Source organism: Phyllobates terribilis, unplaced genomic scaffold, assembly GCF_046119375.1.
Source record: "Phyllobates terribilis strain yellow unplaced genomic scaffold, ASM4611937v1 Scaffold_2__4_contigs__length_985480577, whole genome shotgun sequence".
NCBI lineage: Eukaryota > Metazoa > Chordata > Amphibia > Anura > Dendrobatidae > Phyllobates > Phyllobates terribilis.
In genome coordinates, this window is record NW_027362762.1 from 313,724,104 (window position 1) to 313,743,768 (window position 19,665).

The following is a 19,665-nucleotide window of genomic DNA, read 5'->3' on the forward strand; positions in this document are numbered from 1 at the left end:
TAAATAAAATGGGAATGGTTAGTGATATCAACTTCTTGCTTGTGGCACATTAGTATATGGGAGGGGGAAAACTTTTCCAGATGGGTGGTGACCATGGCGGCCATTTTGAAGTTGGCCATTTTGGATCCAACTTTCTTTTTTTCAATGGGAAAAGGGTCATGTGACACATCAAACTTATTGAGAATTTCATAAGAAAAACAATGGTTACCATTCTTCTTTGCAAACTAGCTTAGTGAAATTGTATGGAGAGCATATGTGAACAGCAATTTTGAAGTCTTGTCACAAATTCTCAATGGGATTTAGGTCTGGACTTTGACTGGGCCATTCAAACACATTAATGTGTTTTGATCTAAACTATTTCATTTGTAGCTCTAGCAGTATTTTTAGGGTCATTGCACTGCTGGAAGGTGAATTTACGCCCCAGTCTCAAGTCTTTTACAGCCTCTAACAGGTTTTCTTCCAGGATTGCCCTTTATTTAGCTCCATCCATGATCTCATCAACCCTGACTAGCTTCCCTGTCCCTGCTAAAGAAAAGCATCCGTACAACATGATGCTGCCACTGACATGTTTGGCAGTGGCGATGGTGCTTTCAGGGTAATGTGCAGTATTTGTTCTCTGCCCCATATAGCATTTTGCTGGAAAAAGTTCTACTTTCATCTTATGTGACCAGAGCACCTTCTTCTGCATGCTAGATGTGTCCCCTACATGGCTTTTTGCTAACTGCAAACGGAACTTCTTGTGGCTTGCTTTCAAAAATGACTTTCTTCTTGCCTCTCTTCCATGAAGGCCAGATTTGTGGAGTATATGAGGTACACGACTAATAGTTCTTCTGTGGACAGATTCTCTGACCCGAGCTGTGGATATCTGCAGCTCCTCCAGAGCTCTCCTTGCTTGGGATGTCAGTTTAGGTGGACAGTCATGTCTTGGTAGGTTTGCAGTTGTGCCATACGCCTTCCATTTTTAGATGATAGGTTGAACAGTACTCCGTGAGAGGTTCAGAGCTTGGGCTATTCTTTTATAATTTAACCCTGCTTTACTTTTCTCTACAACTTTATCCCTGGCCTATCTGGTGTGTTCCTTTGTTTTAATGATGCTATTTGATTGCTAAACAAACCTTCTCAAACAAACCTTTAAGACCTCCACAGAAAAGCTGTAGTTATACTGAGAATACAAATAAACGTCACAATTTTCAGATTTACATTTTTAAAATAATTAGAAAATCAGTTATCTTTTCCTTTATACTTCACAAATATTTTTTATAGAAAGAGAAGTTGTCTCAGTATAAACCTCAGTGGTATATTGCAATATTTAATAGGCAATGATCTAACCAGTGTGACACCCACAAATTGCTAGAATGAAGTGTAAGTGATACTTGGAAAGCATTGCATAACTTTGTCACCTGGGGTTGCATGGATGTCCATTGACTATAATGAGATGGAAAAAGCCAAGCAGAACCAAGAGTAATCACTGAGTCACACTGCTTAGACCCAACTGATCGAACATTAATGGTATATACTACTGAAATACATTACCATCAAAATCTGTGCTTAGATCAGGATCAGGTGGTCATGTCTAGTCCTTTTGGAGCCTGGTTATGAGTTGGCCACATCTGTAGTCATTGTAACATGAGGGAACAAAGCAATAATGCTTGTTGACGTTAACAATAAGTTGTATATTAAGAAAGCTAGTGAAATACAGTTGTGATAGAAAAAAATATAATGAGAGGGGTTCACAACTACAGAAGGATTCGGTGAAAATAGCAGGTAAAACCTTTGATCTCATTGTTGGCTTTATAATGCTAGAAGCAAGTGTTTTCTATTTTGCTTTCTTTGATAGTCTGTGAACATATTCAATCAAGATACAAACACAACAATGTATCCTGTAGAAGATTTTATTTTACAAATCATAATATATAATTCAAACTTTCCTTTCTGTTTGACCCATTAATAGACAATAAAAGTAAAAAAAATGCAGTAAAAAAAACAAACAAAGTGCTCTATTCATGAAAAAGTGCAATTTAATTATGTGTTTTTCTCTTCAGTGTAATTGATGTGTTAAAATCATGTTTCCTGAAATTCACAAAGTGCTAGACTTAGTGGTTTACATATCTTTAATCTAAAGATTCATCATCATAACATACAAATGAGACAGTTTATTCACAATTTTGTTTTCAAGTAGAGCTGTAGATCAATTGTATTTTCCAAAGTCATTTGCAAATTACAAAATAGTTCCACATTATGTATGTCTCCAAATATTTTACTATAGATGGAATACATATGCACCTCTAGGGGTGTGACATTTTCTAGACTAAACTACTACTAGCCAGCTGAATGCAACGCTGTGTACTAAAACGTTATGAAAGTGTAGAAGAGTTTATTGATTGCTACAATATATATGCCAGTCTTTATCCTGGGTCTAATCAAGTATGATGTAAAAATTAATTTAGAAACCCGTGAAATATACTGCAGAAATAGAGTACATTTTTGCTATAATTTACCCCAGTTTTGTGATGTAAATTGTACTGAATCTGTCTAGCTGCACTAGACCATGCCCCCACTCCTGCTAAGTTCTGTTCACTTTTCCAAAAGTTGGCAGACCTGGTATAAAAATAACAAAAGTCACAACATTTTTTGAAAATCTAATTTTTGCACAAACATTTATAACTTTTCAATAACAAGTTTCTGGCAAAAAAATGCTTGATTAATCAGATCCTTTGTCTTGTTTTTTAATAAATTGTTTTAATTGGATATTCAGCAATATGTCTTAATAGAGAAAATGTGTATTAATGATGCAAATCTAATAAAACCTGTTACGGGTCCGGGTGGTGGAACCTCTGTGCTTCGGTGCAAGGAGGGATCAGAGGGGCGTGACTAAGTGCCTACTCGGCCTGACCCACGTCACACGGCAGCTTAATCGACTCCATGAACCAGGGAGGGACCGGGCAGGTGAACCAGGTGCCACTCTGGGACCGACCTTGTGTGAGAACAGGTGACTCCCACGGGTCAGATGACAGGAACTGACCGGTACAGCGGATGAGCACGGCAGGAAGGCAGACAGGTGGTCCGAGTAGATCAGCAGGCAGATACGGCAGATAGTCAGACAGGTGCTCCGGGTAGGCAAGCAGACGGGCACGGCGGATAGCCAGACAGGTGCTTCGGGTAGGCAGGCTGGCGGGCACGGCAGGTAACTGGCAGGTGCACCAGGTAGGCAGGCTGGCGGGCATGGCAGGTAACTGGCAGGTGCTCCAGGTAGGCAAGCAGGTGGGCATGGTGGATAGCCAGACAGGTGCTCTGGGTAGGCAGGCTGGCGTGCATGGCAGGTAACTGGCAGGTGCTCCAGGTAGGCAGGCAGGCGGGCACGTCAGGTTACTGGCAGACTGGCGGGCAGAACAAATAGACAGACTGGTGGGCTGGACTGTAAGACAGACTGGCAGGCAGGACTGACTGGCAGCGGAACCTGAGGGCTGAAGCAAGTGTTAGCACACGGAACAACAACCTTGCACAGGTACCTCCATTTTGGAGGAGGTACCTTATATAGAAGAAGTTCTCCGGCCATTGGCCGGGGACTCTTTAGGACGGCATGCGCGGCCCCTTTAAGAGGGAGGGAGCGTACGCGGACCAGGACCGCAGCAGTGAGGGGAAAGGTGTCTCTGCATGGCAGGAGGCAGAGATGCCAATGCTACAAAACCTGGCCATAGTCTACCCCTTTTTTTATTAATGTGTCTCATTCTGTTCTGCTTTTCTCTTTTTCATTTTTAAATTCGTTTTTGCAATTGATTGGTCAGGATTAGTGTTGAGCGAACATGCTTGACACTGCTCGGTACTCGCCCGAGCATCACGCTACTCGGGATGTTCGGCGAGCACCGAGCATTTCCGGGTTACTCGGGCGGGAGCTCGGGTCTCCGCCCTGCATGTTTGGCGCTCTTTACAGAGCCAATAAACATGCAGGGATTGCCAGCCAGTCACTGTAATGCCGCAGCCATGTTGTTTGTGGGCATTACAGTGATTGGCTGGCCGCACAGCGTCACCTCGAGTATTTAAAACCGGGCGCCGCCATCTTGGATACAGTCGCTCCGGATCAGACAGTGAAGGGACAGCGCTGCTGATTTAGGGAGAGATATATTCTGCAAAATAGTTAGTGTAGGGTCTGTAAAGGCTGCCAGAACAAACAAACAGTCCTTCTCAGGACTAATATCCATCCCAGGTATATCAGGCAGGCAGGCAGGCTGTATAGGAGACGCAGTGGGTATACCAGCAAACGCTGCATTACAGTCCTGTGTGCTGCTCCTGTTGCTGAAATTGCTGGACTTAGCTCCAGGTCCCGGGGGCTAGGAAAAATCCTTTTTTTTTAATCTAAATCCTCTTTTTTTTTTCCTCCTTCACAATGTACAAATACCCATCTTATTAACCTTTTGGTGTCCCCCCCCCCCAAAAAAAAAAAGTGTGCCTCTGATTTTTCAGACACAAATATATCTGTTGAAAGTAGTCTGGTGTAGGCCAGAGAAATAGAAGTGTGGTTTTGCAGTTCTATGGGCCATTTGTATCTAAAAAAAACAGTTTGAGTGTGTCACTCACTGTTCAGCTGCAAATATATATATTTAAAAAAGTCTGGTATACACCAGTAAATTATTACTGTGGTTTTGCTGTTCCACGGTAAAACATCTCTATTATCCTGTTTTTGGCATTTTTTGCTGTATAAAAATAATAATAGTGTCTCCCTGATTTTTCAGACACAAATATATCTGTTGAAAATAGTCTGGTGTAGGCCAGAGAGACAGAAGTGTGCTTTTGCTATTGCACGGTAAAAAATCTCTATTATCCTGCTTTTTGCATTTTTTGCTGTAAAAAAAAAATAATAGTGTCTCCCTGATTTTTCAGACACAAATATATCTGTTGAAAATAGTCTGGTGTAGGCCCGAGAAATACAAGTGTGGTTTTGCAATTCCACGGTGCAAACCTCTGTATTATCCACTTTTGGGCCATTTGTATCTAAAAAAAACTGTTTGAGTGTGTCGCTCACTGTTCAGCCGCAAATATATATATATTTTAAAAAGCCTGGTATACACCAGTAAATTATAACTGTGGTTTTGCTGTTCCACAGTAAAAAATCTCTATTATCCTGCTTTTGGCATTTTTTGCCGTAAAAAATAAATAGTGTCTCCTGATTGTTCAGACACAAATATATCTGTTGAAAATAGTCTGGTGTAGGCCCGAGAAATACAAGTGTGGTTTTGCAGTTCCATGGTTCAAACCTCTGTATTATCCACTTTTGGGCCATTTGTATCTAAAAAAAACAGTTTGAGTGTGTCGCTCACTGTTCAGCCGCAAATATATATATATTCAAAAAAGTCTGGTATACACCAGTAAATTATAACTGTGGTTTTGCTGTTCCATGGTAAAACATCTCTATTATCCTGCTTTTGGCATTTTTTGCCGTAAAAAATAAATAGTGTCTCCTGATTGTTCAGACACAAATATATCTGTTGAAAATAGTCTGGTGTAGGCCCAAGAAATACAAGTGTGGCTTTGCAGTTTCACGGTTCAAACCTCTGTATTATCCACTTTTGGGCCATTTGTATCTAAAAAAACAGCTTGAGTGTGTCGCTCACTGTTCAGCCGCAAATATCTCTATTTAAAAAAGTGTGGTATACCCCAGTAAACAATAACTGTGGTTTTGCCATCCCACGGTAAAAAAATCTCTATTATTCAGGTTTTGGTAGTTTTTTCCGTAAAGAAAAACAGTAGTGTCTCCTGACTGTTGTGACACAAAAATATATCTGTTGAAAATAGTCTTGTGTAGGCCCGACATCCCAGTGTGGTTTTGCAGTTCCACGGGTCAAATCGCTGTACTATCCAGTTTTGGGCCTTTGGTATCTAAAAAAAAAGCAGTTTGAGTGTGTCGCTCACTGTTCAGCCACAAATATCTCTATTTAAAAAAGTGTGGTATACCCCAGTAAACAATAACTGTGGTTTTCCTCTTCCACGGTTCTAATCTACTCTTTATTACCCTTTTTCCATTGATAGTGCAAGTGTAAGCTATTTTACTTCATTTACAATGGGCAAGGCGCGTGGCAAGGGACGTGGAAGTGGACGTTCTGGTGATGGTTCGTGCAGAGGACGGGGCCGTGGCCAAGGTGAAAATGTGCCACAACCAACAGCCACATCTTCTCGTTCCCACTTCTTGACCGAATTACTAGGGAAGCACAGAACAACACCAGTATTGAGAACTGATCAGTGTGAACAGGTTATTAATTGGATAGCAGACAATACTTCCAGTTACCTGGGCACCACCACCTCCGGTCTGTCTTCCACACGGTCAACTCTTAGTAGCCGTGAGTCTCGATCGCATACTCCTCTTCACCCTGATGCTCCTTCCTCCCACCATGCCGAGTGTCGTCAGACAGCAAGTGATCCCACACTTGGACACTCTGAAGAGCTGTTCACTGGTCCATTTCCATATTTGGGCCCCCTCGCCTGATACGCTTGAAGTGGTGGAAGAGGAGATCCCATGTTGCGATGCCCAAATATTTGAACAGCCACGGCCACAGGAAGTCGACGTTGGCAATCTGTCACAAGAGGTGGACGATGACGAGACACAATTGCCAGGAAGTGAGGAGGAGGATCGTGGTGCGCAAGTAGAAGAGGAGGAGGTGGATGATCTAGTAACTGACCCAACGTGGAAGGAGGACATGCAGAATGAGGCCAGCAGCACACAGGGGGAGGGAGGCAGAGTACCCCAACAGGCAGGAAGAAGCAGTGTGGTGGCCGCAGACAGAAGGCAGGCAACCGTTCCCCGTAACACCAACACGAGGGACGTTGCCAGTACACGTGGTAGATCTTCCAGAGTCTGGAATTTTTTTAAAGACTCTGCTGATAACCCCAAAAAGGCCATATGTTCCACCTGCCATGCCAGCATCAGCAGGGGTGACAAAACTACCAGCCTGACCACCACCAGCATGATCAGGCACATGGCAGCAAAGCACCCGACTTTGTGGGGCGAAACCCAGGGTCCACGACCAGTGTCAGCGGGTGTCACCACTGCTTCTTCCACTGTTGTTCATGCAATAGAACCCCCTGTTGTGTGTGCAAGGCAATCCCCTGTCCATACTGCATGTAAAGATGCCACCTCCTCTCAGTCTTCACTTGTTATGGCAGTTTCTCAAGAAACAGCATCAACGTCCACATCCACGTCCCACCGCAGCGTTCAATTGTCCATATCCCAGACCTTTGAACGAAAGCGGAAATTCGCAGCTAACGCCCCACAGGCCACAGTCCTAAATTCGCACAATTCACGACTGCTTGCATTGGAAATGCTGCCTTTTAGGCTGGTGTAGAAGGAATCCTTCCGCAATCTTATGGCGGTGGCCGTCCCTCGGTACTCGGTCCCCAGCCGACTCTATTTTCCCCGGTGTGCCATCCCTGCACAACACAAGCACGTGTCCCAAAGCATCTGCCGTGCCCTCAACAACGCATTTACTGGGAGAGTCCACCTGACAGCGGACACGTGGACAAGTGCTTGTGGCCAGGGTCGGTACATCTCTCTGACGGCACACTGGGTAAACATAGTGGAAGCCGGGACCCAGTCGGACCTTGGGACGGAACACATCCTCCCCACACCGAGGCTTGCGGGCCCTATGTCAGTCAGAGTTGCCCCCACAGTGTACAGCTCCTGCGCATCCTCCTCCTCCTCCTCATGTTCAGCCTCCATCTCAGATATCACCACATCAGTTACAAGCTGGAAGCATTGCAGTACTGCCTCCGCCAAGCGTCAACAGGCTGTGCTGAAACTCATAAGCTTTGGTGATAAACCTCACACTGCTTGTGAGTTGTGGACAGCTGTGAAAGAGCAGGCAGATCTGTGGCTGAGGCCGCTGAACCTACATCCTGGCATGGTCGTGTGTGACAATTGCTGTAACCTGGTGGCGGCTCTGAGGTGAGGTGAGATCACACACGTACCATGCCTGGCTCATGTGCTTAACCTCGTGGTTCAGCGGTTTCTTAAATCGTACCCCGAGTTGCCAGATCTGCTCGTGAAAGTACGCCGCCTGTCAGCTCATTTTCGCAAGTCGGCTACAGCTTCCGCCGCCCTTGCTGTGTTGCAGCAGCGTTTGCAGCTTCCGGCACACCGACTGGTGTGTGATGTCCCCACACGTTGGAACTCTACCCTCCACATGTTGCAAAGGATTTGTGAGCAGAAGAGAGCAGTTGTGGAGTACCAGCTGCAACAAGGCCGTCGATATTCAGGTCAGACTCCACACATAAGACCTCAGGAGTGGACCTGGATGTCTGACATATGTACCATCCTGACAAACTTTGAGGAGGCCACCAAGATGGTGAGCGGCGATGACTAGTGTTTGAGTGATACCTTCCGATATCAGGAAATATCGTATCGGATTGGATCGGACCGATACTCAAAAAGTATCGGATATCGCTGATTCCAATACCGGAAACCAATGCAAGTCAATGGGACAGAAATATCGGAATGAAAATAAACCCTTTCTTTCCTTGTAGGTTAATTCTACATGAAGTAAAACAACTAAGAATAATGTAGAATGTTTTATGCGAAAAGCCGGCAATTCATCAGCGCATAGACCGGTACCCGACAATTTACAACAGAAAGAATAGAGCTTCACACATAGATTAGATAGATAGAAACATGTCAGTCACATATATATGAAGTACAGTGACAGTGTTGATTACTGTACTTGTCATTTAGTGTAAAGGATTTATTTAAAAAAATAATAGTGTTTTAATGCACCGTCTCTTTAAAAAAGCCGACCGGTAATTCAGCATCTGTACCCGACAATTTAGAATAGAAGGAATAGAGCATCACACATAGATTAGATAGATAGAAACATGTCAGTCACATATATATGAAGTACAGTGACAGTGTTGCTTACTGTACTTGTCATTTAGTGTAAAGGATTTACTTAAAAAAATAATAGTGTTTCCATGCACCGTCTCTTTAAAAAAGCCGGCCGGCAATTCAGCATCTGTACCCGACAATTTAGAATAGAAGGAATAGAGAATCATACATAGATTAGATAGATAGAAACATGTCAGTCACATATATATGAAGTACAGTGATAGTGTTGATTACTGTACTTGTCATTTAGTGTTAAAATAAAGGATTTATTTAAAAAAAAATGGCGTGGGGTTCCCCTTAATTTTAGTCTCTTGCGGAGGTTAAGCAGACGGCTGGGGCAGATGTTTGAAGCCTGGGAAGGGGTAATACCCACGGAGCTTCCCAGGCTACTAATATCAGCCCCCAGCGGAATACTTAGCCTTTACTAGCTATTAAAATGGGGGACCCCCCAAAAAAAATGACGTGGGGTTCCCCCTAATTTAATAGCTAGCAAAGGCTAGGCAGACAGCTGGGGGCTGATATTAATAGCCCAGGAAGGGTGCCATGAATATTGGCCCCCTCCCAGGCTAGAAACACCAGCCGTCAGCCGCCCCAGAAATGGCGCATCCATAGGATGCGCCAATTCTAGCACTTAGCCTCGCTCTTCCCACTGCCCTGTAGCGGTGGCAGTGGGGTTATAGGGTTGGGGTTGATGTCAGCTTATAATACCAGCTGACATCAAGCCCAGGTTAGTAATGGAGAGGCGTCTATAAGACACCCCCATTACTAACCCCATATTCAAAGTTAAAAAAAAAAACACAAACACCCAGAATAAAGTCCTTTAATTGAAATAAACACACAATTCTTTATTGTTCTAAATTAAACCATACTTACCGTCACGCCCATTCCAGCTGAAGCCAATGATCTCCTGCAATAAAAGTAAAATAATAAAGCAACCTCATCCTTACCTTTCCATGGTTCCCACGATGGCTCCAGCTCTGCTACATCGAGATGACAGGCTGGACCGCAGGAGAAAGCTGCCATCCAGCCTGTCATCCTGCAGACACTGAGAAGCGCAGGCATGCTTGCGCTCCTCAGTGTCAGGCTGTGACGGCATCCAGATGAGCCGACAATGAACTCGGCTCACCTCATGCACGTCACTGACAGCGTGGGAGAATTCTCCTGCACTCAGCGCTTCAGCGTGAGAATTTTCCCACGCTGTCAGTGACGTGCATGAGGTGAGGTCATGTCCAATGAACTCAGCTCACCTCATGCACGTCACTGACAGCGTGGGAGAATTCTCACGCTGAAGCGCTGAGTGCAGGAGAATTTTCCCACGCTGTCAGTGACTTGCATGAGGTGAGCCGAGTTCATTGGACATGACCTCACCTCTTGCACATCACTGACAGCGTGGGAAAATTCTCCTGCACTCTGCGCTTCAGCGTGAGAATTTTCCCACGCTGTCAGTGACGTGCATGAGGTGAGCTGAGTTCATTGGACATGAACTCGGCTCATCTGGATGATGTCACAGAGAGACACTGAGGAGCGCAAGCATGCCTGCGCTTCTCAGTGTCTGCGGGATGACAGGCTGGATGGCAGCGTTCTGCTGCGGTCCAGCCTGTCATCTCGATGTAGCAGAGCTGAAGCTGTCGTGGGAACCATGGAAAGGTAAGGATGATGTTGCTTTATTATTTTTCTTTTATTGCGGGAGATCGTTGGCTTCAGCTGGAATGGGCGTGACGGTAAGTATGGTTTAATTTAGAACAATAAAGAATTGTGTCTTTATTTCAATTAAAGGACTTTATTCTGGGTGTTGTGTTTTTTTTAAATACTTTACTAGAAATTCATGGTGGTCATGTCTAATATTGGCGTGACCCCATGAATTTCGGGCTTAGGGCCAGCTGATAATGCCAAGCTGGCCTTAACCCCTTTATTACCCAGTGAGCCACCGCACCAGGGCCCTGGATGAGTTGGGTACAGCGCCAGAAGATGGCGCTTCTATGAACGCGCCATTTTCCGGGGCGGCTGCGGACTGCAATTTGCAGCGGGTGGGGCCCATAAAGCTTGGGCCTCCCTGCGCTGCAGATTCCAGCCCCCAGCTGCCTAGTTGTACCTGGCTGGACACAAAAATAGGGCGAAGCCCCACTTATTTTTTTTTTAAATTATTTCATGATAATACCGTCACGCCCATTCCGGCTGAAGCCAACGATCTCCTGCAATAAAAGAAAAATAATAAAGCAACATCATCCTTACCTTTCCATGGTTCCCACGACAGCTTCAGCTCTGCTACATCGAGATGACAGGCTGGACCGCAGCAGAACGCTGCCATCCAGCCTGTCATCCCGCAGACACTGAGAAGCGCAGGCATGCTTACGCTCCTCAGTGTCTCTCTGTGACGTCATCCAGATGAGCCGAGTTCATGTCCAATGAACTCAGCTCACCTCATGCACGTCACTGACAGCGTGGGAAAATTCTCACGCTGAAGCGCTGAGTGCAGGAGAATTTTCCCACGCTGTCAGTGACGTGCATGAGGTGAGCCGAGTTCATTGTCGGCTCATCTGGATGCCGTCACAGCCTGACACTGAGGAGCGCAAGCATGCCTGCGCTTCTCAGTGTCTGCGGGATGACAGGCTGGATGGCAGCTTTCTCCTGCGGTCCAGCCTGTCATCTCGATGTAGCAGAGCTGGAGCCATCGTGGGAACCATGGAAAGGTAAGGATGAGGTTGCTTTATTATTTTACTTTTATTGCAGGAGATCATTGGCTTCAGCTGGAATGGGCGTGACGGTAAGTATGGTTTAATTTAGAACAATAAAGAATTGTGTGTTTATTTCAATTAAAGGACTTTATTCTGGGTGTTTGTGTTTTTTTTTTTAACTTTGACTATGGGGTTAGTAATGGGGGTGTCTTATAGACGCCTCTCCATTACTAACCTGGGCTTGATGTCAGCTGGTATTATAAGCTGACATCAACCCCAACCCTATTATCCCACTGCCACCGCTACAGGGCAGTGGGAAGAGCGAGGCTAAGTGCTAGAATTGGCGCATCCTATGTGACTGACATGTTTCTATCTATCTAATCTATGTGTGATGCTCTATCTTTCTGTTCTAAATTGTCGGGTACAGATGCTGAATTGCCGGCCGGCTTTTTTAAAGAGACGGTGCATTAAAACACTATTATTTTTTAAATAAATCCTTTACACTAAATGACAAGTACAGTAATCAACACTGTCACTGTACTTCATATATATGTGACTGACATGTTTCTATCTATCTAATCTATGTGTGAAGCTCTATTCTGTCTGTTATAAATTGTCGGGTACCGCTGCTGAATTGCCGGCCGGCTTTTTTAAAGAGACGGTGCACGAAAACACTAATATTTTTTTTAATAAATCCTTTGCACTAAATGACAAGTACATTAAGCAACACTGTCACTGTACTTCATATATATGTGACTGACATGTTTCTATCTATCTAATCTATGTGTGATGCTCTATCTTTCTGTTATAAATTGTCGGGTACCGCTGCTGAATTGCCGGCCGGCTTTTTTAAAGAGACGGTGCATGAAAACACTAATATTTTTTTTAATAAATCCTTTGCACTAAATGACAAGTACATTAAGCAACACTGTCACTGTACTTCATATATATGTGACTGACGTGTTTCTATCTATCTAATCTATGTGTGAAGCTCTATTCTTTCTGTTGTAAATTGTCGGGTACCGGTGTATGCGCTGATGAATTGCCGGCTTTTCGCATAATACATTCTACATTATTCTTAGTTGTTTTACTTCATGTAGAATTAACCTACAAGGAAAGAAAGGGTTTATTTTCATTCCGATATTTCTGTCCCATTGACTTGCATTGGTTTCCGGTATCGGCGATATCCGATACTTTTTGAGTATCGGTCCGATCCAATCCGATACGATATTTCCTGATATCGGAAGGTATCGCTCAACACTAGCGATGACGCCATCATTAGTGTCAGCATCCCACTTGTCTGTCTTTTGCAACGCTCTCTGCAGAGAATTAAAGAGGAGGCATTGCAGCCAGAGTATGATGAGATGGATCAAGAAGCCGTAGCGGGCGATTACACACAGCCCAGCCTCATCTCATCCCAACGTGCATTGGGGGACAATGAGGGAGAGGAGGAGGAGGAGGAGGAGGAAGAACAGGAGCTGCTATCATGCGTTGTAGATGGTATTACCTGTACAACTGTCATACCGTCGGTTCAGCGTGGGTGGCCTGAGGACAGGGGGGAGGAGGAAGAGGAGGAGGAGGAGGAGAGCATGGTCAGTCGTCATCTTGGTGAGGACACGGAAGTCTTGCCCGTTACCAGTCTGGCACGCATGGCTGACTTTATGTTACGCTGCCTTAACCGTGACCCTCGCGTTGTCAAAATGTTGGGTGACAGTCATTACTGGTTGGTGACACTTGTAGACCCCCGCTACAAGGAGAACTTTCACTCTCTTATTCCTGAGGTGGAGGGGTCTACAAAAATGGGGCAATACCAGAAGGCCCTTGCTGCAGAACTCTTAAAAAAATTCCCATCTGAACACGCTAGCGGCAGAGGTCACAGTTCGTTGCCCAACCAAGGCGTACAGGCGAGAGAGATGCAACTCCAATCCAGCAGAGGCAGGGGAACACTGTCAACGTTCTGGGACAGTTTTCTGACACCCGCCCAGCTTACAGGCCCTGAGGTGCGTGGTACTCTCACAAGGAGTGGAAAGTTTCAAAAGATGGTGAGGGAGTACCTTGCCGATCGTACCAGCGTCCTCCGTGAATCCTCTGTGCCTTTTAATTTTTGGGTATCCAAGCAGGACACTTGGAATGAACTCGCTCTGTACGCCTTGGAGGTCCTGGCCTGCCCTGCCGCTAGCGTGTTATCGGAGCGTGTTTTTAGTGCCGCTGGGGGAATTATAACTGATAAGCGCACTCGCCTGTCAACTGACAATGCTGACAAGCTGACCCTTATCAAAATGAACAAGGGCTGGATTGGGCCAGACTTCTCATCACCACCAAATGACAGCAGAGTAACATAAAGTCAAATCCACTGTGTTATTTCGGGAGGTGTATTCCCATGCATCGCTTCACACCCACACATGGGTATACGCTTCCTCATTTCGGCTGTTTTTTGCTCTTCTCCTTATCCTCAGCCTCCACGACCACTATACCACCAGGGTGACCATGGTCCATGTTGCCAGCATTGCAAGTTCCTCTGTCCTAATTTTTGGCAGCTTTTGCTTGGAAGGCATAGGCAAAGACTATGGGAGACCCACTCCCCAATAATGGGAATAATGTTTTTAATATGCTGTACTGCATGGCTCTTGTAAGGGGCATTAAAATTGTCTTGTTAAGCTACTGTGACCTCCACGTCTCTTCCAAGGGTCGTTAATATTGTCTTTTTATTCCACTGCGACCTCCACCACTCTTCCAAGGGGCATTAAAAGCATCTTGTTAAGCTACTGTGACTTCCACGTCTCTTCCACAGGACGTTGATATTGTCTTTTTATTCCACTGTAACCTCCACCACTCTTCCAAGGGGCATTGATATTGTCTTTTTATTCCGCTGCGACCTCCACCACTCTTCAAAGGGGCATTAAAACCGTCTTTGTTAAGCTACTGTGACCTCCACGTCTCTTCCATGGGGCATTGATATTGTCTTTTTATTCCACTGTAACCTCCACCACTCTTCCAAGGGGCATTAAAACTGTCTTGTTAAACCACTCTGAACTCCACGTCTCTTCCAAGGGGCATTAAAACCATCTTGTTAAGCAACTGTGACCTCCACATTTCTTCCAAGGGGCATTAAAACTGTCTTGTTAAACCACTCTGAACTCCACGTCTCTTCTAAGGGGCATTAAAACCGTCTTGTTAAACCACTCTGAACTCCACAGCTCTTCCAAGGGGCATTGACATGTTGTTTTTAATTACCTCTAACCTCCACGACTCTTGCAACGGGCATTGCATTTCCTCCTAATTTTTGTCAGCTTTTGCTTTTCAATGCATAGGCGAACATTAAGGAAGACCCACTCCCCAATAATGGGTAGAAGGTTTTTAATACGCTGTAATCCACGTCTGTTTCAAGGGGCATTGCAGTGCCTAATAATTTTTGGAAAGCCTTCCATTCACTGCTTAGGCCAACAGTGTACAGGAGACCCAGTTGCTATAAATGGAAAAAACGGTTTAGTTAAGGCCCTCTGACCTCCATGTCACTTCCAAGGGGCATTGGAGTGCCTCGAAATTTTTGGTAGGCATTGCATTCACTGTATGCCTTATAACTGTGTAGCTGAACCGCTCCTTTTGGTACAGAAACATATCCCACAAGACATGTGTGGTTGGCTGGCCTGATATTGATGTGAATGGTCCCTGTTCCTCCTGCTCTTTCTCCTTTGCCACCACCTCATCCATCATTCATCACCTGAAGCTTTGTTTTAACGGGAGTCATAGAACTGGGATAGTAGCAGGAAAACATCCAGCAATCCTCGAAGGAGGTAGAATATGCGCCAAAACGCTGACCACCTCAGGCCTAGCTGCTACTACATACATGCGCTTGCATTCCAAGGAACAGAAAGCTAAGGAGGTGGATGGCCTCATGATCATGAATAATTTACTCGTTGTGTAGGAGGCCGACCACTGCTGCTGTCTACCTTCTGAACTTTGTGTTGAAGCCTGATTGACCCAGGACCCGCAATCCTCTATGTCTGGAGGATGTGTTGCATCCCAGTGTCCAACTGTGTCCCGGCTTCCACAATATTAACCCAGTGTGAAGGCGTCAGTGAGATGGACCATTCCTGGTCACATTCACTTGTCCACGTGTTTGTGGTTAGGCTGTCCTTCCCACTAAATGCACTGGGGAGGGCACAGGTAATGTTTTCGTATACGCGCTTGTGTATAAGGCGCACCGGGACAAATAGGGGCGGCTGGGGATCGTTTATGGACACCCGGTCACCCCCACGCGGCTGGGGACTGTGTGTGGGCACCCGGCCGCGGGGCGGCTGGGGACTGAGTATGGACACCCGGCTGCCCCCTGGCGGCTGGGGACCAAGCGTGGACACCCGGCCGCCGGGCGGCTGGGGACTGAGTATGAATACCAGGCTACCGACGCAGCCATGACGTGGTGGCCAGATTCCACCTCCACATGCCTAAAATTCCCAATTTCAAGTGCAAGCAAGCTAGCAGTATGGTATTGCAGCCTGGGGGTGGGTGGGTGGCAGGCTGCATACTTGCGCTTGTATTGCAAGTTATGGGGGAGGTACAATTGAACACTGCCCTGGGACAAAGACTTGCACGGGGATAGTTGCAAGTCTGCATCTTCTGATGCGGCAAGGATCACTTCTGATGGGCACACTTTTAGGCAGTGACCTGGGTGTCAGAGATGCTTCCAGGGGTCTTCCCCATGCTGTTCCCATGTCTTTTTAGCACTGTATGCATGTGTCACACAGCACATGGCCAGATAAGGTTGTAAAATGTTAAAATTACATTTCCCGGTGAATGCACTTGTCACGGTTGAAAGCAATACAAAAGTGCAAAAACGCATAAAAAATGCTACTTGTGAACATAGCCCAAGGTGTGGAGGAGTATTTTTGTTTTTGGTTATTTATTTTACCTTATACACAAGTCTTTACCCTGGAAAGGATGTTCCTTAACCCCTTTCCGACCTGGTCAGTAATAGTACGCACCAGGTCGGGAAGGCCGGTTCAGCGGGGGCTCCGGCGGTGAGCCCGCACTGAAGCGAGCACATGTCAGCTGATTATTGGAATCGCAATCCACCCGCGGCTGTTAACATGTTAAATCTCTGACAGTGGCATTTAACTCGCGCTTCCGGGAGTCCTAAGCCCCGCCCATCAGTGACCCCGTCACGTGATCGCGGGTCACCAATGGGTGGGCATGACAACTCAGGGTCTGCAGCAGACGCCTGTGGTTGTCATGTCTCAATTGCTATGAGCGCCACCTAGTGGTCAGCGCTCATAGCAAGTGAGCATTTCTCCTGCATACAAGCGATCTGCTCATCGCTTTCATGCAGTAGAAGCAATCAGACAACTGCTGCTTCAAGTCTCCTCTGGAGACTATAGAAGCAAGCAGAAAGTGTAAAAAAAAAGTTTTTAAAAAAAAAATAAAATAAAAAATATATAAAAGTTTAAGTCACCCCCCTTTCGCCACATTCAAAATAAAATATATATATATATATAAAAAAAACCCCACATACACATATTTGGTATCGCCGCGTTCAGAATCGCCCGATCTATCAATATAAAAGAAGAATTAATACAATCAGTAAACGGCGCAACGAGAAAAAAATTTTAAACGCCAGAATTAAGTTTTTTTGGTCGCTACAACTTTGCAATAAAATGCAATAATGGGCGATCAAAACATCGGATCTACCCCAAAATGGTATCAATAAAAACGTCAGCCCGGCACGCAAAAAATAAGCCCTCACCTGGTCCCAGATCCAGAAAAATGGAGAAGCTAAGGGTCTCGGAAAATGGCATCATTTTTTGTTTTTTTTTAGCAAGCTTTGGATTTTTTTTCACCACTTAAATAAAAAAGAACTATACATGTTTGGTGTCTATGAACTCGTAACCACCTGGAAAATAATGATGGCAGGTCAGTTTTAGCAATCTGTGAACGTGGTAAAAAAAGGACCCAAAAAACAACTGTGGAATTGCATTTTTTTGCAGTTTCACTGCACTTGGAATTTTTTTCCCATTTTCCAGCACACGATATGGTAAAACCAGTGATGGTGTTTAAAAGTACAACTCGTCCCGCAAAAAATAAGCCCTCACATGGCCATATTGAACGAAAATTAAAAAAGTTCTGGCTCTGGGAAGAAGGGGAGCAAAAAAGGAAAACACAAAAACAGAAAGACCCATGGTCGTCAAGGGGTTAACATATTTCACAGGAAAGCACTTTCACTTTCGTTTTTGAACATTTTATTGTGAGCCTGTAAAAGTGGCTTAATACCTCTGACCACGTTGTTGACAGCAGTGACCTGGGGGTCAGAAATGCTTCCAGGGGCGATCCCCATGCTGTCCCCATGTCATTTGAGCACTGTCACTATCGTTTTGGGCACTTTTTAGGCTTTCTACAGACTGCCGGGGGAGCCGCCGCAAAAATGTTCGGGTCTCCCATAGACTAACATTGGGCTCGTTGCTCGGGTCGAGCACCCGAGTATCACAGTGAGCTCGGCCCGAGCTTCGAGCACCCGAGCATTTTAGTGCTCGCTCAACACTAGTCAGGATGATTAGATATAAAACATGAAGTAAACAGAATGTTTTTCAAAGAAACTGTAGCTATGATTTTGTCATAGGTTCATTATTTCCAGTGTGATTTACAGAGAAGATTAGATTATTAGAGAATTATTGTAGATTATTTAATTTTTTCATCTGCACCTATAAACAGCTCTGCATTTATTTATTATGCTATCGCATCTAACATGAAAAAATGTGCAACTTTGCATGTAGTCAACTTATGAATGCTAATTAGAGAGAATTGAATCGATTAATGGCTTATCAAATTAGAGTCAAATTTGATGAAATTTGCATGTATCAGCAATACTGAATAATTAGCAATTTAATTCTCGAAAATTGTCAAAAAATACCCACCACCATTTTATACACAGAAAGCTGAAATGACCTCAGGCGCAACACCTAGGCTTCCCCATGGTGCTTTGCAGCTGTCGTGGCACATGGTATCGTGCAGCCAATCATGAGAGTTTATTAAAGCCTTTATAGTAGCCTGGCAAAAAATGCTGTAACCATTTGAAGGTGATTTCAGAGCTCACAGCTCAGCAATAGAGATAGGAGGAGAAATCCCTAAAAAATTGCACAAATTCTCCAGATAATAATATGTTGTACATCTGCAGCACAGAAAATGAGAGTAGTAGTCTTTAAATAATAAATAGATTCAATTAATAGGGGGAAAATTGATGAGAGGTGTCAGCAGCAGCAGTGCTAGAGACACTGTGATTGATCAGTGATGTGGTGTAGTTGGCATCTATCCTACTGTATTTGTATTAATTATAATTACCCATTTTTATTTCTTCATTCTCAATGCAATAGAAAGCAGAAGCAAAATAGCACAATAGTTAAAAAAAAAATCTAAAATCAGAAAGTTAGTTTCAGACACTTACTTGCTTGTCATAATCGACTGTATTGAGCTTTTGTATTTCTTGTGCAATCATTATTGTGAAGGCAGGAATGAAAGAAAATTACTAAAATTCCAGACATGTAACTGCCTCTGAGAGTGTTGGCTTTGTAAATATATACCTACCTTGCATTTTTTATTTTGTCATTTTTGTGAATGGAGTTGAATTTTGTTGAAAAATAGATTTTTTTTAAGTAGGTATTTAATTAGGTATGTCTGATTTTGCACATCTGTTATACTAGTCCAATTTGACAACCGTACATGCCATACCTACACTTGGGCCAACTGCCACGTTTTGCTTTCTGATAGTGCTTGTCTACCTATCATTTTTTATTATGTCCTTTTTGGCAAGGGTTAAATAATTGTCGGTTGAAAAGATTGTGAAAAGATAATCAAAGTATTGTACAAAATGTATGGTAAAAGAAAAAGTGTTAATGGTAATGGCTGAGGTAGTGTTAAAGAATAAAAACATATCACGGCTAAGAATGTGGGAGCTGCTAACTGCAGCAGAAGCACCATAACCACTCTAGTACCAGTCATCTGGGCAATAGTACTACCAAACAAACCTCACATTTGGCCAAAGGCAATCATACTAGGGGTGAGGAAATGGAATTATGGATTATATGGCACATCACTCATCTCGGTCACAGCAGGATGATGTTACCAATAACAGTGACA

At 44.4% G+C, this 19,665-nt stretch overlaps 1 protein-coding gene across 4 annotated transcripts in view; it reads left to right on the forward strand.

Annotated features, from left to right (window-relative positions):
• The window catches only part of MYO16 (myosin XVI), a 904,557-nt gene that overhangs the window by 595,508 nt on the left and 289,384 nt on the right, over positions 1-19,665 (forward strand). The window lies entirely within an intron of this gene.